Below are 26,530 nucleotides of genomic sequence, written 5' to 3'. Positions count from 1 at the left end.
AGTGTCAACTGGTTGACAACTAAATACAGATCCCACACACATTACACCTAATAATGTATAGCTCAGCAACGTGAATGGCATAGGCCATGTCAATGTAAAGAAAGTCACATATAGGCACAGCCCCACATCAGTCATGGGGTTCAAACCTCTGGCAGCACCAATATTAAATGCCACCCAAGTGTTGCCATGACCAACTACATATCACCTACACACACCTGACATACCTGTAGTGTGCACATTCACCTGTCTGCTGCATTGTGTTGCACATACAGGAATACATTACCTGCCATGAAAGACCATGGGGCAGAATGAAGAGAAGTTGGGCAGCACCCAGTCCAGTGCGACTTCACATGCGCCCCTTAGAACCACCTAACGCCACCATGTGTGTGCTGTATACAATAAACGGTCCACCATGGCGCAGAGTTTGTGCAATACTGTAAAGATCATGGATTCCATAGTAGGACTCTGTAGAAGTATAGAGGACATACATACCTGACCTTTCATGCACTGTGCATAGGGAACCATGTAACATAATGGTGTGCCAACTCCCACCACCTGCACTTTGCATGTGTTGAAAGTGTCTGTGATAAATCATGTTTAGGAACTTAGGAAATTCCACTATAGCAACTTTTGCTCCTCCTCTAATTATGTGAGTCACACCCTAGTACACTTGATGGCTCCGACAGCCATCCTCTGCCACAAAGAGTCATTATGTGTTGCACTGCATGCCTAGTACCACATGGTAACATGGAGGCCAGAGTTTGGCTTTGTAGGGCTAACATGGTGTCTCTACATATGACACCACCATGGTGCAAGGAGATGGAAGGCTCCACCAATAGTAGGACACTGGCACAAATATGGAGACCACAACACATATTTGCAATGGCTGAACCATCAGTCTGGATTGAATATTCCAATACCCAGATCCCTGAGCCACAACCCAAGTTTGTCATGTTCATCAACACAGACCTATGAAACCATTTTACAAAACAGGAACATACACTATACCTGAAGCCAGTCTAAGTCACCACTCCACCTAAAACTAACAACTGCCAAGGTACATACCAAACCACCATCAAGCATTACCAACACATCTTCTCTCATTCCTTTGCAGCAGACCAAGGTTACGGCATACAGCCATGGATGATGACTCCATTTGGCAATCCCACAACGGTGGAAGAGCTTGTGTATAATGAGGGCACAGAAGAACACAAAATATGGTGGAGAGGACATTTGGGCTTCTGAAGTCAAGGTTCAGGTGCCTGGCCCTGACAGGAGGAAGCCTGTTGTATGCCTCACCATTGGTATGTAAGATGATAATGGTATGTGCAATCTTGCATAATATATGTATACGGACCACTGTTTCCTGGGATGAACAGGTAGATGTCCCCAACGAGGAGGAGGATGACAATGGTGCAGCACATTTGGAGGGGCAACTACAAAACACTACTGCAGGAGTTTGCAGGAGGCTACAAATTGTACAGAACGTCTACACATAGTCACTGTACAAATATTATCACTTTGTAAATATCACCAATAAATTACTTGGCACTTGAATCTCCATGGGCTACTCATTCTCCACTACATATACCAATGGAATGTAACTCATACCTCAGAGAGCAGGAAAGAAACACACCATTTACAAGTATGGTTGCAACATAGTTTGTGATGTAAGAGGATCTAGTGCCTCCATGTCACACATCAGTGTCACATAACTCATGGGCATGTGGCTCTTGAAGGCCTAGATCCATTCACCACAAAATATAATGTGCCGCTAAGTGGCCAATGTGCAAATTCCTAGCAGTTTCCCCACATCATCAGTACGCCTGGCAGCATGCATGCAAGGGGGGCATACATATGGTAGGGGCTTTTATCAAATGGTGTTTAAGTGATGTAGAAATGCAAAAGTGTCACATCTCAGGCGGATTGCTGCTACCCCAGCACTGTACATGTGTGACAAGGGGGGACATCATTGGTAACTATGACCTTCATTTACTGTTCAGGGTTAGTAACCATAGTTAGAGCCAGAGCCTCCACTGTATGTCAAGGGCTTATGTCCTGGCACTTCCATTGGGCCCAACCCTGACACATGGTGTGCAGTACCTCACTTATGGCACACACACATTGGCTGTGGAGTGCGCTATGAGTTGCCAGACAAATGAATCAGCAATGGGTGCTGAACCACTATCCAAACATATGGCCCATTGTCAGGATTTAAGAATACAATGGTATCATGCACAACCAAATTAATGTCTGGGTGGATTGTAGGCAGAGTGTGTTCTACTCCCTATGTACATTCTATACACACTTGTCACACAAATCTGCTGTCTTGACACATGCCTACAGCAAATCCAGATATACATGTGAAGACTGATGTACAGGTGTATGGCCTAGAGAGCAAAGGGTTTGCAAGTACCAACAATGGTTGACATGTGTCAGCAAGGTAACCTAGTATAGTTTTTATTACACCATCACACAGCACATATCAATACACACCACTCATTTTCACTCACATGCCAGACCAAGAGAAAGTTACCAACAGTGACAAAATTCCCTAATATGTCTAGGTCTCCAACTTGCCGATCAGGGGTGGGATGTGCCAGTACGTCCAGCAATGCCCAAACATGTCACAGAACCATTCAAAAATGAATGGGAGTAGAAGTAGACAGATATGTTGCATGTGCCTAATAAAAAAAAGCAGCACTGAGATGATTTCACACACTAACATCATACACTCATGGTAAGAGTGACATAGGTTGTGGAATGCAGGAATAAATACATACCCATGTTCAACAAAGGATGTGGATGGACAGCTGAGAGATACCCACAGATACTTGGAGATATAACATGGGAGGTCACTTGGAGAGGACACAAGTGCTGTGGCAGGTGTAATGTTATGTGCATGTGGAAGTCATTTAATCTCACAAAGCCAGGCAATGGGACGGTAACTATCATGTAGCCAGTAGTAGATGTGTACATCTACAATTTACACAAGTCACACGTTGCATCCTGTCCATGTATGACCGGACAGTGTTGCTGTAGAAGATGATTACAAAGTGTAAGCAGCCTAAAGACTGGCAGCGATGTAGGACACAATGTATTCCTAACAAGTTATGCAGTAAAATGTGGAAAGGTACACACATAGACCAATACTGACTGTGCAACACATCAATGTCAACATGTGATCACCCATCATATGTACAGAGAGGATGGCTAGGTCAGTACATAACCCACTCATGTTTGCCACTACAATAACCCGTTAGTTGCCCATCGCATACCAACATGACAGGAGCAGTGACAGATGAAACCATCTGTCCCCCGGCACATTCCCATATTAGAAGTCACAACAGAGATACAACCCTTAGCCAAGCTGCCCATGGAAATTATACAGGACATAAAGCCATGTCAGTCAGACCATGCCATATGATGAGACATGCCCTACACATGCAAGTAGCCAGTCCTCGATATATGATAGGGGAAGGCTGACATCAAGTACCCCAGAGGAAAAATTATATCCCAGTCATTTTGATCTCAATTGTGCATGTGTCTGTCTGCAGGGGACAGTGCATTGCTCTAGATCCCCACCAGACACCCTAACACCACTGCGCAGGCTACATAGACTATTGACATTGTCAGGGCCTGATGCATGTGCACAGTGGACTGAGTAGTGTGGAACTATGTAAACCTGCACCTAAACATGCAACCATGGTCTGTGTGGGCATAAAGACTCCCACAGTAGTGATGATGAGTAGGCTGCCATCTTTGCCAGACTGTAGCACTGCTACACAGTGGTGTGCCATTCTATGTGACAGTCATAACAAACATGATGTGATCGATTGTGAGTACATAGTTGGTGGCATGCCCACATATGCCAGATATATCTGCACACATGTACCACTTAAATGTCACAGGCCTGGTAATGTGTATTCGAGTCTGAACAAAAGGCAACTTTCCACAAATGTAAGTGCATATGTATCACAAAATAATTGACCGAAAAAAATTACCTTTGCATGTGTTCCGACATACAGAAACACACGTGGCACTGATATGACTACACTGGCATTTTTCAAAGTTCAACATGTGTCCATGCAAGAAGATAGATATGTGAGGTATTATATCCCATGAGCACACTGATGTGGTCATATGCTACTGAAATGGCACTACACGTCTTTCCACACACACAGCACATACAACCTTCCATTGACACGTGTGTTTATCATCTCCTGCAACTGAGATCCATGGGGAACTATATGTCACACCTGTTGCACAGCATTATGAAGGCTAAACCTAAAAACACACCACAAAGTGGACACACATGCACACACACATTGCCAGGTGTTATGTGAATTCAACCCAGCCGTAGTCCAATGCATCCTCTGAGTACAATTTGTCATGGCTGTCCCATGCTTTACCATGTATTGGACATAGCCCATCATATCTACTGTGTTGTTGGTATAAGTACATTTGTATATCAGACATTCCAATGTAGTATACCCAAAAATATGTGTTGGAACACATATGCACACTCATAGTACACATGTGCTAACATGTATGTGTCGCGGCGTGGCGGACGGCTGCGCGAGCTGAGCATTTGGCTCGGGCGCGGCCGCTGTCCGTGGTGTCTGGGCATGCCGCAACCCTGCCATTCTTTACTTTTCTCGAGGCCCCAAATTGGGCATGGAGCATTGCCGAGTGACGGGCACAGCGCGCCCTCACTATTTTCCTGGACACCTCCTCCCACACCCCTCACTTACCTCATGAGTCTATCCTTTTTTCCTTTCTTCTTTTCCACCTGTATTTATGCACTTCTCCAGCTGCCATGGTTCTTTCTTCTTCCCAGCATGCCTTCTTTCTCCCTGCATGTCATAGGAACCGTTTTTAACATGGTGTCTTTCTCTATATGTTTCTATGGTTGATTCCCAATCAAATATGGTGCCTTTCTACTTCCTGTTGGTCACTTCCTGTTCTTGGGTATATAAGGTGAGTCATTCTTGTTCTCCTTGTACTGCAACACTTCCTTTGGTGGTGATCTTCCCTCCTGCTTCTTTCTTTGCCAGTTATATTTTTTCCCTAACCTGTTCCAGCTTTTATCAATACTATTTGTTGCCCTGTTGGAAAGATTTACCTTTTACTTTTTTTTCTTGTTCCAGGGAGTTCCTGCTTAGAGGTTTTTTCCCTTTTGGTTTTTTTCCCTCTGGGACTCCTTCAGGAGGGCAGGGACTGCTTTTGGCGTTCCCTCCGTCGGCAGCACTGTGGCTACCAGAAAGGGCCACCCCTACCTGGGTCAAGGCAGAACCTGCAAAAATCAAGACCTCTCCGCAGTTCCAGTGGGCCAAAAAAATAAATGACGAGTAGTCTGTGACAGTATGTGGGCACAGTCTAGCTACACATGCACATATGCACACGGTATCATTCATTGCATGCATCACACACATATATACAAAAATATAGGTAAAACACACCGATGTCACCGTCAAGATATGAGCAGACATGCACACACATGTAGCCATACCATGCTGACAACATAATTGCATAGCCCCTGTAACATGGTATGTGTATCTGGGTGCACTGGAAGCCTTTCTAAATAATTTCCATGCATTCCTATCTTGCGTCAAAATATTTTGAGACAAACGGCTAAATTCCATACTCTGCAAGCCCATAAAAATGACGCCTTGCACCTGCGCGTCAATCCCACAGCCACAGGCTTTGTTAGGCTGTATGGGAAGGAATACCATGCATGACCGTCATGCGTCAAATATTTAGACGCAAATGCCAAAACGTCATACTTAACTATGCAGTAAAATGACACTTGCCACCTGAGCGTCAATCGCAGGTCCACAGGTCTTGTCAGGCACAATAGGAAAAAATTGATGCATGACTGTCATGCGTCACAAAAAACGACGCATATCTGAAAATGTGCTCCATAGGCACATGAAGTGATGAAACAGGACATCCTGCCTGCATACATGGTACAGTGAGTTAACTTTCACTTCACAGTCTAATTGTCTGTGACTGTGTGAAGGTGTGTGGAGCTGGTGTTGTTGGTAGTGGATTGGAGTTTTTGGGGTGTTTTTGTGCGTGTCCTGTTGCTGTTGTGCCAAATATTATTTTTTAATCAGCCTTTTGTAGTGTTTTTGTACTGTATGGGAGGGTAAAGTACATGGCTGTGGGAAATATGATACATTTCCTATTGCCGTATTTCCTGCACTTTGAATGGCTGCTCAGAGCAGGTGTTAAAAGGGGGCATACCATTGTATAAGATGGGCCGCTATGTACTCAGCAGAATTCATGCTAATCTTTTGGTTGCTACTCCTGCTCAGTGCATCATTTGACAATAGCCAAATTTGGGACTGTATCCTGCAGCACTGACAGCTGCCCGTCACTGATTAGATTAGCCTCTGCTGTACCACACATATTAGTTGTACTGGTGCTCCCATCTTGGTACATTACCACTGACTTGGTTCTGACCCATACATGCCACATGTCAACTTCCAAGCATTTCTGTTCAATACATGTATTGGAGACTCTGTAAGTTGGTTGTAGCCCACAACACCATCATTCACCTTTTTCACATTAGGATCCTAGTGTGTGGCTTTGTGTCTGACAGTAATGCACTCATGTAAATATGTACTGTACTCATTGGCACGGCTTCACACAATGCATTCATTTAGCTGAGTTGATGAATCACAGTAAACATAGAAATGTTACATGTTAACAAGGCGCTTCATTTACAGGTTCAAGTGCATTTTCCAATGCTAAACAATGTCTAATTCACAGACCCCATGAGAATACCTTAGCCATTTGTTATACAATCAGAGTCCAGGAGTGAGGGACATGTAATGAGACATGGTTAGGAGAAGTGTGCATTTGTGAGGAGGTGTCCAAATTGCCAATAGGTAAGATTTGAGACAATGACACTTGCAATGACAGTACATAGCAGACAAGTCAACAATGGTTGAGTGAAGAGGGCACATGTCCTGCTGTAACAACACTGGCATGATCTTAAGCTCAGAACTATGGAGATACTGTCAATGTGGCACAGACTGGTGCCACTGGGTGGTTTTCCCTGAGAAGGTTGTTCCTTCCACATCTTCATCTTCATCCTCTGATGTGTGTGGTGCCTCCTGTTCCATGGGTAGTGCTGTTCTTGAGGTTGAAGGTGTCACACACACATCAGGGGATACAGATGTGGAGTCAAAGGTCTAGGCAGCTGCCATTTAATGGAACACATAAGCTTTCACTGCAGCAAGTAGGAACTGGTGATTTCTCAGCACTGCAGCAACATCACAGTGGTAGACAGCCATGTTTTCCCTGAGGGAGGCCACTTCCTGATGTATGGACTCCAGGGTATTCTGTATATCTCCCAGCCTGTTGTCTATCATGCTGCTGCGACTTTGGGAGGACAGTTGTTGAAGCCTCTGCCTCATGACAGCAACTATGTCAGCCAGGGACTGCTGGAGGCCATGGAGCAGGGAGTGGAGGCCTCTGATGGCAGCTGAGTTGTCCTTAATTGGACTGAGGGCCCCCTGTACTCCCTCTTGGCTGCCTGCCATGGTCTTCATCCCCACCCGCACAGGCTTGGCCAGCTTCCACTAGACTCCTACCACTGTCCTCTGGAAGGAGTTGTCTGGGTCCTCAGAGTCCAGGGCTGTGTCATGACTGGCTGTGTGTTGGTTCATGTGAAGACCCCGCAACGCTGTGTGTCCTCCCTGCGACTGGAGGTGGTGTCTGGAGGGAACCTAGGACATCCCGGAGAGTCTCTTTGTTGATGGTCAGCAACTGGTCATCCATGTCATCTATAAAATCCAGGACAGGCAGGTCAGCAGAAGGTAAGGCATCATCCTCTGCAATGGGATAGTGAAATGTCAATCTTGGATTGTGGTGGCTGTTGACATAGCACATAATTTACTTGCTGCTGTAGGGTTCAGTGACATGTTACAGACCCAAGGTTGTAGTTGTATATTCTGTGTAGCATTGTGCTTCACATATGGGGCAAGCTCACAAGGTATTTTGGGGCATATTTAGGAGCCCCTAGTGCCACCGGAGCATCATTTTTCATGACTCTCTGGTGCTGCAATGCCCTGTGCCGGATTTACGAGGTGTTGCTAAGCGACTTATTGTGGCTTAACACGACCTTGTAAAAAGGGCCCCTTCACACACTGCACATTGTGTGGCAGGGGCTTGCAATGGGTGTTGCTATGGGCATGCTACAGCAGCACCCATTGCATTTTGACAGTGCCTCAGATTTACGAGTTTTTTTTGAGCCAGAGTCATTGCCAAAATATAACGCCACTCCAGGTGCGGCGTTGGCATGGCACAACAAAGTTAAATGACATATTTTCTCTTCATTTTTAACTTTTTCTATGTGTGCTGCATTTTGCAACACACATAGACAGAGCTAATAGCCTTTTAAGAATGTTTTTGTGCAGAAAGGTGTCACTATGGTGCAGGGGTTGCTGTTGGCCCATATCAGCTAATTTAGCTCTGGCGCAAGGAGTAACACAGAGATGGCCCGTATTCTAGTAAATACTGGGTATCGCTGAGTTTTGGAAATGACGGTGCGGAACGCTGCCAAATTTGGGGAAGCGTGTCACACCATCATTTATCAATACATCTGGCCCTTTGTGCTTTGATCCCACACCTCCTACTTCCTTGCAGGCTGCTTGACCCTGCCGCTGACACCATGGTGGCATGTAATTAGCCTTCCTATTCACCATGATGGACATTGCCACAGTAGTGTAATTTGTGCTGTCACTCTTTTTGTTGCTGTGATGCATTGGCACCATGAATTGTGAGACTAGTGCAGCATACAATGCTTTTGTTACATTTTCATCTGCCTGTAGCAGGTCTCACACATGTGCTAATCGGAAGAGACAGTGCAACCATTATGGATTGTGTGCCCCATTCTATTGTCCCTCCCTAAATTTGAAACATTTCCTTGCACACAACATATCGACAACAGGCATGTATTGGTGTAAGGATGTTGAATGTGGATCAATGCATGCATTTTGTGACTTTGTTAATGTGGCACAAGGGGAATGTGCAGCTTGGTTCCACATGGTCTACTATTTGAATGATAATACAGTTGCATTACGGGCTAGTGACATTATGCTGGTAGCGCTACATTGATGCCACTTGTGGCAGTTCTTCCACATGCTGATGGTACCATTAAGCAGTACATCAAACATTTACACAACACACTCTATCTTGTCAGATGGTGTGATTGCAGCTACTTTTACAGTTGCACACACGATGTTCACAGACATGCCCAATGTGTTGTATGTGTTGAATTTTGTGGCCATTCCCAAATGACACATGGAGTTGTGTGAGAGTTGTTGTTGGTTACCCCGTGTGGTTTTTCGTTCCACAGATTGCACACTTTAGGCCTGATTTTTGCTCAAGTGGCACAGCTCAGTGCAGCTGCAATATGTGTTGCACAACGCTGCACCAGTTTTGAAACGCAGGGATGTGCCATGTTTGCTGAAATACGGTATATCCCTGCAATTCCCCCTGCGCATGCGCAAATTTGTTCTCCCTGCACCGACGCAGGCATTGCTGCAGCATGATGAAGGGGTGCCTGCGTTGAGGGGATAGATTGTTTATGTGCAGGGAGGTGTCCCTTTCTGTACAAGCTATTTTTGCAAGGATGCAGCACACATGAGAAGGGCAATGACACAAGGAGGAAGGGAAGCATTTTGCCCTGTTACGCCATCTTGACACCACCTCCTGGGTGGTATTGACTTTAGTCCCAGTCTCTAATGTACAAGTTGTGTTTGATCAGTGGCTATGACAATATGCAATGGGTGTTGTCGTGGCACAGCCACACTAATTGCATGTCACTTCCAGGTAATGTGCTGCATATTTACATGGTGGAGTATAGCCATAGTGAGTGGTTTATGTCCACGTTGTGTATATGTTGGAGTGCATTGCGCAACCAGAGCGTCAGTACCAGTGAGGCTTGGGTGGGGTTGCGGTGTTTTGATTCAGGGCCTAAGTGTCCTCATGCAACCCTTTAGCATGCTTTGTGTCCTACGTGCCTCCCCCTTCTGCCATTTGTGAGATTCCAGATATTCCCCGCCCCCCTGCAACTTACCCTTCATTTGTGGTAGTTCTTGGTAGTCTGCGCTGTCCTGTGATTCCATAGACCATCTCTTCCCGGATGACCACTGCAACCATCTTCTCCAGCTCATCCAGGTCCCCCTGTTGCGCAGGACTTCCACCTCCATTCTGCAGTGCTGCCCTTCGTTTTTTTGCCAGTTTCTCCTTAGTCCTGCGCTTGCAATCATGCCAGCACTTCTTGCAATCGGTGACAGTCATCTTTACCACTGCCTCACTGTTGACTTTGTCTACTATTGCCTGCCATATGGCGTCTCTCCTACCGACTGGCAATTTGAAGGTGATGAAGAGCTGGTGTTGGTGCTCCATCACCTCTCTGACCAGGATGTCATGCTCCTCCTCACCAAAGCGACACTTGCACTTACTCTTCTCCTGGGACTTTGCTGGACCCTCTTGGCTGGTACTTGGGTGATTGGGGTCTCCCTGGGGTATCTCCTGGCCTGCATTCTCCATCCTGTCTTTGCAAACGTTTTTTTTGCTGGTACTTTTTCTTTTAATGCTAATGCGGTTAGATATGGCGCTAACCTGTTTTGCGTCGAGTACATGCCGCAAAGCGGTCTAGCACCACTTCTGCAGCATTAGTGTCATTTTTTTCTTACAGCATGTCACAACAATGATTAGCATCATTTATTTTTATGCTAACCATTCCTTAGCGCCATTGTGCGTCATTTTTTCAATATGGCGCACGGATGGCGCTAGGGAATGACGGTAGCTCGCATGCAAAATTTTGATGCACAACTGGGCCCTGTGTTTCAGATTTTTTCCGGCTAATGTGAAATCTAAACCTCAAGCGCTGACCTCAGGAGTTCCTCAAGACTCTGGCCCTCATTCTGACCTTGGCGGGCGGCGGAGGCCGCCCGCCAAAGTCCCGCCGTCAGGTTACCGTTCCGCGGTCGAAAGACCGCGGCGGTAATTCTGACTTTCCCGCTGGGCTGGCGGGCGGTCGCCTTCAGACCGCCAGCCAGCCCAGCGGGAAAGAGGCTTCCACGATGAAGCCGGCTCGGAATCGAGCCGGCGGAGTGGAAGCTGTGCGACGGGTGCAGTTGCACCCGTCGCGTATTTCACTGTCTGCGCAGCAGACAGTGAAATACATGTAGGGGCCCTCTTACGGGGGCCCCTGCAATGCCCATGCCAGTGGCATGGGCACTGCAGGGGCCCCCAGGGGCCCCGCGACCCCCCCTACCGCCATCCGGATCTCGGCGGTCCGACCGCCGGGATCTGGATGGCGGTAGGGGGGGTCGGAATCCCCGCGGCGGTGCAGCAAGCTGCGCCGCCGCGGAGGATTCAATGGGGCCGCGGTACACTAGCGGGACCCCGCCAGTGGTGCCGGTCCGACCGCGGCTTTACCGCCGCGGTCGGAATCCCCATTGGAGCACCGCCGGCCTGTCGGCGGTGCTCCCGCGGTCCTCCGCCCTGGCGGTCAAAGACCGCCAGGGTCAGAATGACCACCTCTGTCTTAAGTCTCTTGCTATTTAACATCTATGTCCGCCCACTGGCAGACCTAATTGACAGTTGCGGGCTCACCCTTTTCTCATAAGTCGATAACACACAGATCATCTTTTCCTTGTCATCAAGACAGAGCCATGACCCATCGATCTTGAACCTGGGCTTGAGCAGAAACTTATGGTGGATAAATAAAAACTCTCCCAAGCTTAATGTGAAAAGACTGAGGTCATGGTTCCGGGCATGAACTCCTATATTTGGGCCCCTAGACATTGGCCAATATTTTTAGAGACTTTGCCCATCCCGTCCCCTAAGGTGAAAAACCTGGGCTTCCTTATTGATGATATATTGTCCATGAAACCACAGCTGACTAGTAACTGCCACCTGCTTTGCAGTCCTCAGTTGGCTGAAAAAGATGATTTGGCTAATTCCCCTTGTGGCTCAGAGGACTGTAATTCAGGCTTTAAATATATCCAGACTGGATTACGGCAATGTGCTCTACTTGGGTGCTGATAAGACTACAATACATTGTCTACAGATAGTCCAAAATGCTAGTGCCACGGAGCTCTTTCGTTTACCAAAATTGGCTTAAGTTTATTTTCTATTACAGGGGCTACATTGGCTCAGGATCAATAGGCGTATTGAGTTTAAGGACCTACGGGCTAAATGTTTCAAGGTTTGCATTAGGGAATAACAAATAGCGATTTTTAGCAAATCGCTAACTGGGATTTGCAAAATGTGATGTAGCAACACCATTGCAATTTTTTTTGTAATTTCTTTAAATTTACATTCGCAAATAGCGAGTACCAAATTGCGATTCAGTAAAATAGCGAATCGGTATTTGGAAATCACTAATTGTGATTTTTGTATTCTGGAGCAGCTTGATGACCTCACAACCAGGAAGTGAGTCAATGGATGCTGTTTCCAGAAGCCTTAGCCACACGAGCAGACAGAGAGACCCAGCACAGCACCAGGGAGGCACTCAGGAGAGTCAGCCAGGACCAGAAAATACTATGGCCACTGATGGGAATGGGAAGGACAAAGGAGCGAGAAAGTGCAAACTGAAATTCAGTGGGCAAGAATTGGAGGTGCTCACAGAAGAGGTGGTCAAGAACCATGACCAGTTATTTGGAAAACACTCACTACAAGTCCCAGAAATTGAGAAGAGAATAATGTGGACTGACATCCAGACCAAAATGTGCGCAGTGAGTGTTGCACAACGTTCCATCGAGGAGTTACGCTCGCACTGGTACAGCTTGCGTTCACGTGCCAAAGAGAGGGTAGCAAGCAGGCTGAAGGAGGCAAGGAGCACTAGAGGAGGACCACCCACCCAGACACCGTCCACCCCCATGGAAGACATGGTGGAGTCAACACTGCTGCCTGAAGCTGTAGTGGTGTCACTGACATTGACACCTTAGGCACACCCGGCACCAGCAAAGGTAAAGGTAGTAATGATTTGAATCACCATATGTGAATGTTCAAATGCCCCTTAGAAAATAGCAATGACACTATGCACAGTGATAAGTAGTCCATGCCACATATTACATGCAACACAACAATGCCTTATGGGAGTGGTAGTCCATACCCCTAAAGTGCATCTACTACATAAATAGCAAGATAGTGTAAAACTAAACAGATAAATAACACAACAGACAAATAGAAATACTATGCCAGGGAAAATGTTTATCATTTAAGTAACTGTGAGAGTACATATCCAAGAATGACCTGCTGTCCCTTGTTGTTGCAGATGTTCTGGGCCCTAATGCAGCAGAAAGTGGACATGGGGGGAATGACAAAAGTCAGCCACAGTCCGATTCAAACACCAGTGAGTCCATCATACAAGCACCAACTAGACCCAGGGCAAGAGTGCTACCCCTCCCTGAGTTTACCCTGGACTCCGATGAATTGGCAGAAGAAGTATCCACACCACCTTCAGAGGTTAGAAGCACTGACAGACAGCAGTCCCTGTCCCAGCATCAGTCCACTCCCCTCAGGAGGCGTCGCAAAGAAGGCAGACAGTGCCCAGAGGAAGGTGTTTGGTGGCTTTGAGGCATCCATGCTGAAAGTGCAGCACCTGCAACGTAAACACATGAGATCAATACACAGGCAGTTGGTGTCAATCTATCACAACATGGGATCAATGCACAGGCAGTTGGGGTCTATCGATGACAACATGGGATCAATGCACAGGCAGTTGGGGGACTATCGATGACAACATGGGATCAATGCACAAGCAGTTGGAGTCTGTCTCTCAATAACAACATGTGCAAGCTGCATGAGGGACAGCAAGCTGCAGCAGAACACTAAAGGGAGATGACAAATGCCATTAGGGAACTCTGCATTGTAATGCAGCAGGAGCATGTCACCCTCCGTAGGCGCCATCACCAATTGATGGGCAGTTAGGGTGGGTTCAGCAGATCTGTCAATCGGCTCACTACCACAGCTGCTTTAGTGTCACGACGTGCAGTGGGCATGCAAGTGGAGATGGCACATTGCAGTCGGGACATTGCACGAGGATTGGTGCAAATCACCAATGTATTGGAGACAATGCAGACATCCCGGAATGCTACAAACAGCGAACTGGATGGTGAGGATATTGAGGAACTCTCTAGCCTCAGCAGTGTCACAGCCCCTGTGATGGATCCTAGGTGTCGCAGTTCCAGACATAGTACTGTCTCTGAACCCGCACCAGGAGGTGCCACTGAGACCACTGAGCATTCAAGTGGAGTGCATGGACATAAAAAGTAAAGTGGAGAAGTACAGGGGGCTTGAATATCATGTAGCAATGCAGTGATACTATGATGTTAGTGTCACATTATAACTGGGAGCTTATTGTGTATACCGTATACCTATGTCCTATTCACACATATATTACCTGAAGTCAAGGCAATAAATGTGCTACCTACAGCAATAAGTGAAAGTAGGTGTGGGGTTACTTACATCAGAAATAGTTGCGCGTGATCTCAATACATCTTTCTCTGCCCTCTGGTGCACTGATTCTGTCTGCTGGGTGAAGAGGTGGCATCCTCATCTGAGTCAGGCTCTGTGGGTTCCACTGGTATGCCTCTCACCGTTGCGATGTTGTGCAACATAGCACATGTGGCCACGATTTTGCAGGTGTTTTCCAGACTGTATTGCAGTGCACCCCCACTCTTGTGCAGGCATCTAAAACAAATCTTCAGCAGGCCGAAGGTCCTCTTTATCGCACTACGTGTCCTCCTGTGTGCTGCATTGTACCTCCTTTCACTTGGCGTGGCAGGATTGAGATAGGGTGTTAAGATTAAGGACTGCACTGCATATGCACTGTCTCCTAGAATGACAAGAGAGTAAAATTAGTTATTGTTATCTGTGACATCACATAGACATTATGCAGCATTGTTAACTGTTACATTACCAAGTAGGTATCCTTCGCCAAACTCCTCAGCAAGAAATCTTGTTTGTATTCCACTTTGCCTAAAGATGTAGGAATCATGTGTGCTACCCGGGTATCTCTCCACAAGATCCTTTATTACATTGGAGGCATTGCATACAACTTATATGTTCATGGAATGTGTACTCTTTCTGTTCCGATAAACATACTCTGTGGCAGATGGTGGACAGATAGCTACATGTGCCCCATCAATGCAGCCAATGACATGTGGAAATTGGGCTTCCTGGTAGAAATCAAATTTGGCTTTCTGCAAATCCTGTGGGGTGTTGGGGAATTTTATGTGCAGATGGATTTTGGTTAACATGGCATTTAGGAATGCATTAAATAAGTGTGAAAGTGCACTTTGAGATACACCTCCAGCTGCTGCTATGACCCCTTGATAGCTTTTTGGGGCTAAGAGGTGCAAGGAGCATAATACCTGCACATGAGTGAGCATGGCATTAGTTCTGTGTGTGTTTCACTGCAGTAGGGGTTGTAAATCAGCTATCAAGTCAAGTATTATGGCTGAGTTTAACCTGTACTTACCAAATAATCTCCTCCTCTGTCTGTTCAAATAGGGTAATGTGCACTCTAAAAATGAGCTCCTGTCTCCTCCTCCCCCTCCTCAAACCTGCCAGGATCCTCATCCTCCTCGCCATGACATAGAGTGCAGCCATTGTGGAAAAGGGCTGATGCATTCTGGGCCTCTTTATATAGGCTGCACATGTTTACCACCTGATTTCAATTTGTGGTAAATTGCACATGCAAAAACCCATTTTGCAACTAATCACAATTTGCGAATGCTTGATACATTGAATTGCGATTCGGTATTTGTGAATCGAAGAGTGCAATTCCCATTATCCACTCACAATTTTAAGGAATCGCTATTTTACAGATTCCTTAAATTTGCACTGCGAATGCCTTTCATACATCCTGAAAGGTGATTTTGCATTCGCAAACGTTGGATTTTACCGATTCACACCGTTTGCGAATACAAAATTATTTGATAAATCTAGCCCTACGTTACATGTTCAGGGCCCAATAGGGCCTAGGGCCACGCTATATCCAGAAACTGGTGGTACCCTATCAGCCGATATGCTCCTTAAGATCTTTGAACCAAGTTCTGTTCATGGTACCAAGATTCCATCTAACTGTATGAAAGGATGCTCTTTTGTGTACCTAAGACCTAAACTTAGGAATTCCCTTCCTGAAGCCTTAAGAAATTGTAATTCACTTCTGGCCTTTCACAAAAGCTTGAAGACCTGGCTATTTTACCTTAATTTACTTATACACCCTACCTGCACCTATCCTGTGCCCAGAAACCCTTTTGGGTAGCTGTGCGGAGTACAAAATTAATAATAATAATAATATTTATAATAATAATAATATGTTGATCCTTTAGTAGGAGTATCACTTGTTGCAACATTTAAATTTCCTCTTCCCATACCACTCCTGTATCTTTCAGTGCCGAAGCCCTGATGCCTTATGTCTGTCAACTCGTGTTTTACTTTCTTGAGCTCATTTGTGAGCGCTTGCTTCTATTAGCTGCTTTATAGAAATAGTTATGTCTGGCTGTGTTATAAATAAATAAATCATACCAGTTCCCAAGTACAACATTATTACATGTTAAATCTTTTAAAGACACTTAGGGGGTGATTCTGACCGCGGCGGACGGTGGTCGCCGCCCGCCGAGCGGTTCCCGCCGAAAGACCGCGGCGGTCATTCTGGCTTTCCCACTGGGCTGGCGGGCGACCGCCGAAAGTCCGCCCGCCAGCCCAGCGGGAAACACCCTTCCCACGAGGAAGCCGGCTCAGAATGGAGCCGGCGGAGTGGGAAGGTGCGACGGGTGCAGTTGCACCCGTTGCGAATTTCAGTGTCTGCAAAGCAGACACTGAAATTCTTTGTGGGGCCCTCCTACGGGGGCCCCTGCAGTGCCCATGCCATTGGCATGGGCACTGCAGGGGCCCCCAGGGGCCCCACGACACCCCATACCGCCATCCTGTTCCTGGCGGGTGAACCGCCAGGAACAGGATGGCGGTATGGGCTGTCAGAATCCCCATGGCGGCGCAGCAAGATGCGCCGCCATGGCGGATTCCCATGGGCAGCGGAAAGTCGGCGGTATACCGCCGGCTTTCCGCTTCTGGCCGCGGCTGTACCGCCGCGGTCAGAATGCCCGGCGGAGCACCGCCAGTCTGTTGGCGGTGCTACCGCCAACCTCCGCCATGGCGGTAATTACCGCCAGGGTCAGGATGACCCCCTTAACTATGTTTGCTATACAACATGATTGACTATAAAAGTCATGAAGGTCACCCAGAGGTGCATGTAAACGGAGTAGAGCTAGTATAGATGTAACACATGGATTGCATTTCCCATAATACACTGTGACAGATAAGTAAAAAACAGCAAAGATTGCATGGACAAATAACATTGTAGTCCTAAAATCTACTTGTTTTTAATAGTATGTTAAATAATATTCTTAAAGAACTGTGTACCTGTGTACCCCAATAATATTTATTGCTAAGGTCACTTATGTGAGAATCTTAAATTTTAGGAAAACAAACTCTTATTATATATGTGTGGTTGCACTTACATTGCCGTGCTGTACCTGCTCAATGCATGAAGTTTGCAATCATTCTGTACTTCAGAATTATTATTTTTTTTGCCTTTTTGGGTGAAGTTTGCATTGCTGCTTGCATTGTAGCTGTGGTGTGCATGAGAGGTTAATTTGTCTGTTTGCCTCTTTGGCGGGACGAGAGGTAGAAGAGCAACGTTTTATTAAAAATTACTCCTACAAGAAGTTAGGATCATTGCTAAATGGCATCCCTGTGAGAAAAAGCAGACAATTTTTTCTCACTGTATTTGCATGGATCACTACTTTCTTATGAAGATGTGGTACAGTCTAGTTGAATGTTTACCAAACAGTTGAATAGACTACTGCATTCTGAAAAAGTGATGATTACTTTCAGATGTTTAACATATGTACGTGTATACATGTGTCTCCCAGTCGCTTGTCAATGTTTCCCTAAACTGCATTAAACTATCACTGTGAAGTAGTTGTTGCTTGCATGTTACTACTGTGCACATTTTGTCACCGGTTATATAGCGTTCCCAGGCAAGATTTCCCCTTTTATAACTTTAAATATCTTCTCCACTGCTAAACTGTTATTCTTGAATTTCCTGCAAGTCCCTGCTTCTTGTGCACTTCTGGTGACTGCTCAGTTATCTTCACATCTTGATTGAAGCAGGGAAGTGAGCCCTGCATACACAAAGGCAGATGAGGGCATCAATTATCAGAAGAAAGGATTTCATCAGCCCTACCCTCTTTTGCATTGATATATACTGGATTAAACTGAAGACCATGGCAGTGGGTACCTGAACAGATCACAGTTAAGGTCTGTATGCAACAAAATTAAAGGTTTGGTGGGTCCATGTTTCTCATTCGTATGAGCGCTTTAGTTGAACTTAAAGTAATCTGCCAATCTTTGTTTCATTAGTAGAGCAATATTTACGTTGTCAACAACATTAGTATGAATCAAAACGTATTTTTGTCTAAAACAGGTGATTTGTGGATCAAATCATCTAGAATAACCCATGATTTATTGGGTGTAGATGCTCACTCGAGTCAAATAAGAGACTCTGGTGGTCATTTTGACCCTGGCGGTACTAGACCGCCAGGGCTAAAATGACGGAAGCACCGCCAAAAAGCTGGCGGTGCTTCCTGGCCTATTTCGACCGCAGCGGAAGCGCTGCGGTCGCACCGCCGGGGCCGGCAGTATACCGCCAGATTTGCCCCTGCGGTGATAATCCGCCTGGGCAGCGCTGTTAGCAGCGCTGCCCAGGGGATTACGAGTCCCTGACCGCCAGCTTTTTCTGGCGGTCTGAACCGCCAGGAAAAGGCTGGCGGTACGGGGAGTCGTGGGGCCCCTGGGGGCCCCTGCACTGCCCATGCCACTGGCATGGGCAGTGCAGGGGCCCCCTGACAGGGCCCCATGCGGCTTTTCACTGTCTGCACAGCAGACAGTGAAAAGCGCGATGGGTGCAACTGCACCCGTCGCACGTCCGCAACACCGCCGGCTCCATTTGGAGCCGGCTCCCATGTTGCGGCCCACATCCCCGCTGGGCCGGCGGGCGGAAACTTGGTTTCCACCCGCCGGCCCAGCGGGGATGCCCAAATGGCCACCGCGGGAGTGCGGCCGCATTGGCGGCCGCCCGGCGCGCCAATGTTGTAATGAGGCCCTCTGTTTCTTATGATTAGTAGGTTTTTCCTTTCTGTTTGTATGAATGAGCCGATGCAGTGGTTTCCCTATTGTGGAAGAAATCCCACCGGTGAATTCTCTATTTTTCAGTAATTTTCGTTACCCCTTTATCTCTAAATCATTATGGTTTCTTGATTAACTTTTATTGAACACCATTTTCCACTTGATTCCAGTCGTGTTATACGTCCTTGCTTTGTAACCTTTGAACCGACATTCATTTTTCTTGATTTTCTACAATGTTATAATAAATATTTTATTGTTTTATATGAACTTGGTTTAGACCATACTATTCTTTATTTTTTAACCTCTGTTACTGTGTTTGATTGTTCCTCATACCACTTCATGCATTTAATCCTCATGCACATTTTCAGTGAGGACAAAATGCTTCCTCTTTAGTTTGGTTCCCTATGCAAGTGCACCTACATGCACACCTCGGCCTGGAGTTGGATGGGACTACCCACAAATAATTCACTGATAGCATATCCACAAGAGCTTACTCTTTCAACTTTAAAATCGTGTCCTATTGGAAAAAGTCGCTGTAACCCTGACACATCGAGGGCCATCAGTATACTCTATGTTATTCAGTCTATATATTGAACTGTTGAACTATATAGATCTGTAAGATGAGGACAATAAATGGGAATTTACCATTATGGACACAGAACACAGGGCCTCTTTTCTTCACTATATGCACACTTTGTAGTTGTCTATACAGCTGTGAGCATGTAATGTCTTCTCTCTTATTGAAACTTAATCACTCCAACAAAAGAATTCCTCTGCTTTAGCTAGGGAAGTTGCCCATTTCATTTCAACCAGTACTGGCCAACAACTGTAAACTACCTACCCTGGTTGCTTCAGATAAGTTTCATGACTTCATACTACACCCTTAACTCACCTTTCATTCTCACCTTCAGGGTGGTTTCTGCTGTAGAGTTGTGCCCCTCTGAAATTCCTACATCTTATCTAGAAAACATATTGAATACATTTCTTTTTCCTGAGATATGATCTCAGATCACAGGGCTTACCTTTCGAAAGCCCTTCAGCGCAATGGAAGTCTTTGGTGATTTTCACTGTAGGTCAGTGACACTGCTGGCGTCACAGTTTTTGGCACTTCAGGCTGCATCCCTGCATGAGTCTAGACATCGTTCACAGTCATAGATCCCACACTCATCACACAATAGGGTTGCATGCAAGCGCTGTAAGTGAGATTTGGCACCTTGCCCTCGTTAATGTGAGAGTGTTACTGCTAAACTTGTATTAGGTATATTGTGCTGAGACTCCTGGTCATGTTGATCTCCCCCACTGTGACATCCCAGACAGTGGCTGTTGGGTGCTGGCACTTTTTAAAGTGGAGATGTGATCCTGGATTTCAGCAGGGATGGATTGCGACAGAATTGAAATGGTGGTTTCATGTTGAAGGAGCTGGGCATATTCGCCCCAAATCATTTACACTGGCTGAGTGCAGTTTTTATCCCTGGAACGGACCAAATAATGTAACGGATTGTTAGGATACCGTGTTGTGCTCGTGATGGATACTTGGTCATGAGAGACATATGACAGACAACAGCTCTGATGAACTTGTAGGGCAGGACACCCAATCGACAAATCACGTGTTGGCAGAAGCGAAGAACCAATAACGATTGGACTCTTAGTAATAATGGACTTTGATATCTGATGAATAATTTCACAATTTAGTGGATGGCTTAAGTGTGCTTAAGACTTTGTTGTTGAAGTGGAGCTGCTCTACTGGTTCCCAGATGAAGTTGATCCAAAAGTCGTGCAGGGCTTTTGTTCCCTGGTAAAGTTGATCCAGGTAAACTCAGTTTTTGAGGGATTCAAGCACAAAGGGAGAAAGAAATATCTGCATATATTGTTCTGATTTGTGGAATACCAGAAAATGTAAAAAAAAAACATGAAATGCTATAAGTATGTTACAAACAGTTTGTGCATGTCAACGGTTTAGTTCCTGTTAATATTTCACATATTTTTCTAAATCTTGTATTCCCTAAGAGTGTTAGCTTTTGCCATCATGTGTGTTTCTGTGTTTTTTTCCTGCATACCTTGAACTGAGTCCAACCAGGTGTTTATGAGGGCTATGAGTGAGAGGTCTGGTGCTGTGGCTGAAGGCAGTGCTAGTTTCCCACAGTGCCTGTCAGTGGGTTGGTCTCTCTGCAAAGTAATCAGAACAGTGGCATTCTGGTTACAACTGAAGGTCTGAGTAAATGTGTGTGAAGGGAGTACACAGCTGTCAAAATATTGACAAGGTGAAAGTTAAAGAAAATAAAGTACTTAGTGAGTGCAGTGTGTGAGTAAGATGGGTGGAAGCGCATTCAGGAGAGAGTAAAAAGTGTTTGCTGAAGAGGAAAGAGGTGAGGTTTAAGATATGTAGATGAACGGGATGCAGAGAGAAAAGGGCATACACTTGTAACATAAAGTGCACATAACTGAAGATGAATACTCCCTCCATTGGTCTCAATAATACTTAATTCGCAGTCTCACAATTTTAGAATTGAAACATTTTCAAAACCAATTATTTGCAACAAAATCAATATCCTAAACAGCTAGCAACCATTAACAAAGCAAATAGACCTCGCAGGGTTTTGCTGCATATCAGTTGTTGTGTTATATATCTGGATGCAGAAGCAGAACGCTCAAAGAGAAACCAAAATACCAGTTGGGAGGCACACTATTGGAGTCACAGACAGTTTACATGCTTAAGTCACACCCTTTTTGAAGACTACCACTTTTTTCTTCCCACTTAAAGCCCTGCTTGCACATATTTCTATATGACTGATTGCAGCCAGCAGCTGCGAGTGATTCCTCAGGCCTGGTTAGATAATTTCCTTTCAATGATGCAAGACACAGGACAAGCAAACACTTTAAAGGGCGTGAAGTTGTCACACACTGTACAATTTGCACACTACAGTAACTGTTGAGTGTAATAATGGAGTACGGTACGGGGCAGTTTTTGATGTGTTTAAATATTTAAAGACAGCATGTTTAAAACTGCTTTAAAAAGCTTCTTGCTTTCTCACTAAATTCTTAATTAAAACGTGCTTTCAAATGCATCACCTGCCAATCTTTTTTTAAATTTTTCCGCATTTGTCCATCAATCTTGCTTGCTTCACTTGCTGCATAAAAGTCATAGCAACCTTTTACGCTTCACCACTTTGAAGTATCACTAGCTGCCACTGCTCATGTTGCCATTAGATAGCCTTCTTTACAAGGCCAAATTCCTCTCATTCCCTCAATGACTTCACACAAGTGATGCAGCATCTTGTCCTCTCCCACATCGATGGTGGTAATGCCATTTAGATAGTTCTCCCAAAAACAGCATCCCATCCTAGAAAGTCTTTGCACCACACACAGGTCGTCATCACTACACAAAGAAATCAGATGATAATATTCCAAGGGTCAGTTGGCTGACCTCCTGTGTGGCTACAGGTATACAGAAATCTGAAAGAGGCCTTTTCCTGGAAGTTTCCAGATGACCAGTGACAACTCAACTTGGACTGAACTTTGCCCTGGGCCTCTGTGTGACACAATGAGAGACTCTATATGTGCTCCTCTGAGCTCTTCTGTCCCATAGAAGTGTAATTCTGTGTTTGTTAGGGAGCCAGAAGAACGTTTAGAAACTCAGAAAAACTTTTCCTCCAAAACTTCTTGAGGACCTAAGGGGAAAAATGATTGGACCAGCAGCCCCACAGCATCAGATTGAATTTCAGCTTTGTCCTGGTCAAGGCTCCATACAGCTCCAAAAAACGACTGAGTCCCATTCTGTATCAGGAGTTTAGAAATTTCAGCAAGAAATCTCCAAAGCTTCATAGCTTCAGGGGATCAACCTGGTTCAAGTATCGGTCTTCAGATCCAAACTTTTTGCTCTCCAGACTGTAACCTGGACCAGTCCACTAGACGTAACCAACCAGGACTCCATCATGTCGTCCTCAGATCAACCAGATCGAACTGTAAGCAAAATAGTTTTGAAACCATCATAAACCACAGTTTAATCTGTACTTCTAGGTCACATCCCATTTGGAATGTAACACTCCAAGACTTGTTTAAACTTTATTGGTCCTCGGTGTGGTACAGCTTCACTCCTTACACACAATAGTTGTAGACACATATCCAGGAGCAGGGGCGCAACCAGACCTGAACTTTGGAGGGCTAGTACATCAGATGGCAGTGGTGGGGCTATCACTTCACATAATGTGGGAAGAGATATTCTCAGATATAGTATAAGAGCACACATAGCCAATATGTCAGCCTTTAGTGTGCTAACACATGGAAACAGCATTCATACATGCCTCTATTTTCATGCATTGACACATTAAAGCCAGATTCACTGCCTTTGCCAATAATTTCTACTCAGACACTAAGCACTGCTGGAACTTTGAGAGTATCCACCAGATCTGAGTATCAGATGTCTGCAAGATGTTTCGTACCAAGCAAATCTTGTGCTTGTGCGTATGTCTGACACACAGAAAAGAAAGCCTTATTGTGAAGTGTCTTTTCTTACTGGAAGCAAATGAGACACATAATAAACAAATGCTTCACGGAACAAATATATTTCTATGAGGAAATAAACACAAGAAAGTACTCCGTCAGACACCGAGGAGACTTATATGAACCCTATTACAGGGGTGGAGCATTTACTGGGATAAAGAAAACTGTATAGGGCTTCTTTGTGAATTTCTCAAAATGAGGGGTGTTAACAAAAAGCCCAAAAGGAAGGGACATTCACAGAGCGGAATAATATCACAATATAAAAACATGTCTGAGTTTATGTTGTTCTAGCAGCAGAATGTTGTATGTTATGTACCTCTTCCTCTACAATATATTTTCTCAATCCTTTCTCTATCATTCTCATCCTGTCTCCAACCTTTTCCTCTGGATTCCCTATCATAGACAGGCCATGTCAGAGACTAACCTGGGTGAGAGACCTGTGGTAGTCCCACTGATTAAAAGCTGGTCACTGGCATCTTAGCCCTCACAGAAGTACAGATTTTACATTGTATTAAATAATATTGAAAGCGCAGAACTGTGCCTGTGAACAGGCTCAATACAATGAACCAACATGAATCATGCTGTGCAGGGGCTGAGCTTTTTGTATACAGTTACCCTGCTCTGGTTCAGTGGAAGAAATAAACTGTCTGTAAAGAAACTCAACAGAATATCTTTAGGAGCTCAGCTCCACCTGTGCATAAACTCAGTTCTGTCTATGCAGGGGCTCAGCACTATGTATGCAGGAACTCAAGTGTGGCGCTCCAACCAGAGATGGTGACTTTGGAACTAGGATATGAAGTTCGAGTCTCATCGTCAGCTCAACCTGTGATCCTGGACAAATCACTTAATCTCCTGTGCCTAAAAAAAGAAGTTGACATAGAATAGTAAAAGGCAGGGGCAGCACCAGCTGACTACAAAAGTGGGTCAGCTTGAGATACAGCAAGGTCCACGAGTTGCGCACCCCAGATGTGTTTCAATTAGACCTTTGAAATGTGTCTGTGTGTTTGATTTGGCGATAGGCATCCTTTTCACCATTATTTCCAACCACCAACTACCACTTGCAGAGATGGTAAGGAGGCCAAATAGGTAAACCACACAAGGGAAATGCAGATTTGGGGCACACCATGCTGCTGCACCAGAAAGCTTTGGTGGATGCAGTGCCCGGTGCTGTCCATGCACAGTTACATATTGTTCCTCTCTGTCAGTCTATTATATGTTCAGCTACCAAATACCCAGGGCAAAAGGCACACACAGCATTTTATGAAGTGGACTCTGAGACATAAGCACCCAGCAGCCTGCGACAAGGCACAGTGGAATTTTGAGCCCAACATGTGTCCCTAATGTGGTGCACATGCCCTGCCCTACCTAAATTGAGCTATGTAGTAATAGTGAGGTAGACTAGCACAGTGACAGATAGTTCTCCTCTGCTGCCTGTGTACAGATGTTTAGAGTAAAATGCATGACTGTTAAATTAACTGTGTGACATGATGTTATTGTTACACCATCTCTGTGATACAAATACTGCCTGATAGGCCAAGGCTGGCCTTTTTTCTGAGATAGAACAGGCAGTAAGGAGCATTTTACCCAGGGACTGCCTAAGGAACCATTTTTAAAAAGTCCCTGTCCCCACTCATAAGTGCTGGTGCCACCTACCATGAGTCACCAAAATAAACTGCTGCCCGGACCCCTATTTGCCAATATCACTTTGCACACTGTTGGGACCAGATTTAATAAGGACTTGCGTTGCCCTGACGACGCAAGTCATCGCAAATCAACACAACACAAGACCTTTTTTGGTATTTACTAAGCCATGCTGTGTGGTTTAATAAATCCAAACTAATGCATTCCATGGGAGGAATATGGGCATTCCCACGCATCTACCAGTGGATTTTGACACAATCCCAGATTTACAAAGGTCTGTGAACCGGGATTGCGCCAAAATGGTGGTCTTCCCTGTCCTAGGCTTAACAAGGAGAAATATTATAATTTTTCCTCGTTACTTCCTTTTTGTATGTGTTCTGCTTTTTGCAGCACACTTACAAAGAGGAAAATACTTTTAAGGATGGTTTTTATACAGGAAGGTATCCTGTTACAGTGGGCTAGGTGATAAGAAGGACTCTGAGGCACGAGTGGGTGAAAGTGGTAATTTATGTATAATTCCTGAATAATGTCAAATTTATGAGTTGGTGTGTCCTTATCCCGTAATGTGTCTCTCTTGTCTTCTCTTCCCAGCTCCCCTCTTGACCGGCGACGATCCTCTGTCAGATTCCCAAAACGTACCGGAAAGGAACGAAAGGGAAGGTAAGTCAGGGTATGGAGTTACACAGAGCATAAGAGCGTTAAACTAGAAGAGAGAGAGAGAGAGAGAGACCCGAGTGCGTGTGTGGTAAGGCCAGAACAAGATGGTGTAAATACAGTCACCTTTTTTTGTGTCTTCACCAGGTAGAATGACTTGTCTTTAAGGGCTCAAAAGGGTATTACTAGATTCACTGTTACTACTGCCTCTACTGTCCTTTTCCCTGTCTTTCCCATCTCTTCCCTGCCCCCTCCCCGCTGCTCCCCTCTCAGCTCCCTCCTCACCGTCCCTACCCTCCTCCCCTCTGTCCCAACTCTACTGTTTTTCAATAAGCTGTCCTTTAAAAAAGGACCGTACCTTGCTCAGCCACGCCCCTCCTAGGACGTGGCGGTTTCTGCGCGTCTCCTCGAGTCTTCGTTCCTCCACGGGGTCCGCTGCCTCCCTGGGAACATCGATGTTCCCAGCTCTTCTCTCGGTTTGTTCCGCTGCACCGTCCGCCGTCTCCAC

General features: G+C 45.5%; 1 protein-coding gene across 6 annotated transcripts in view; it reads left to right on the top strand.

The window, feature by feature from the left end:
- Positions 1–26,530, top strand: part of TICAM2 (TIR domain containing adaptor molecule 2) — a 179,338-nt gene that overhangs the window by 69,507 nt on the left and 83,301 nt on the right. For all 6 annotated transcript variants that reach the window (XR_011201984.1, XM_069226570.1, XM_069226536.1 and 3 more), the window contains exon 2: positions 25,960–26,028. The gene's annotated coding sequence lies outside the window, so the exon portion shown is untranslated. The remainder of the gene's footprint in view (positions 1–25,959; positions 26,029–26,530) is intronic.

The sequence above is a fragment of the Pleurodeles waltl genome, chromosome 1_1, assembly GCF_031143425.1.
Source record: "Pleurodeles waltl isolate 20211129_DDA chromosome 1_1, aPleWal1.hap1.20221129, whole genome shotgun sequence".
NCBI lineage: Eukaryota > Metazoa > Chordata > Amphibia > Caudata > Salamandridae > Pleurodeles > Pleurodeles waltl.
The sequence above is the reverse complement of the archived record's forward strand: the minus strand, read 5'-3'. Positions and strand labels throughout refer to the sequence as shown.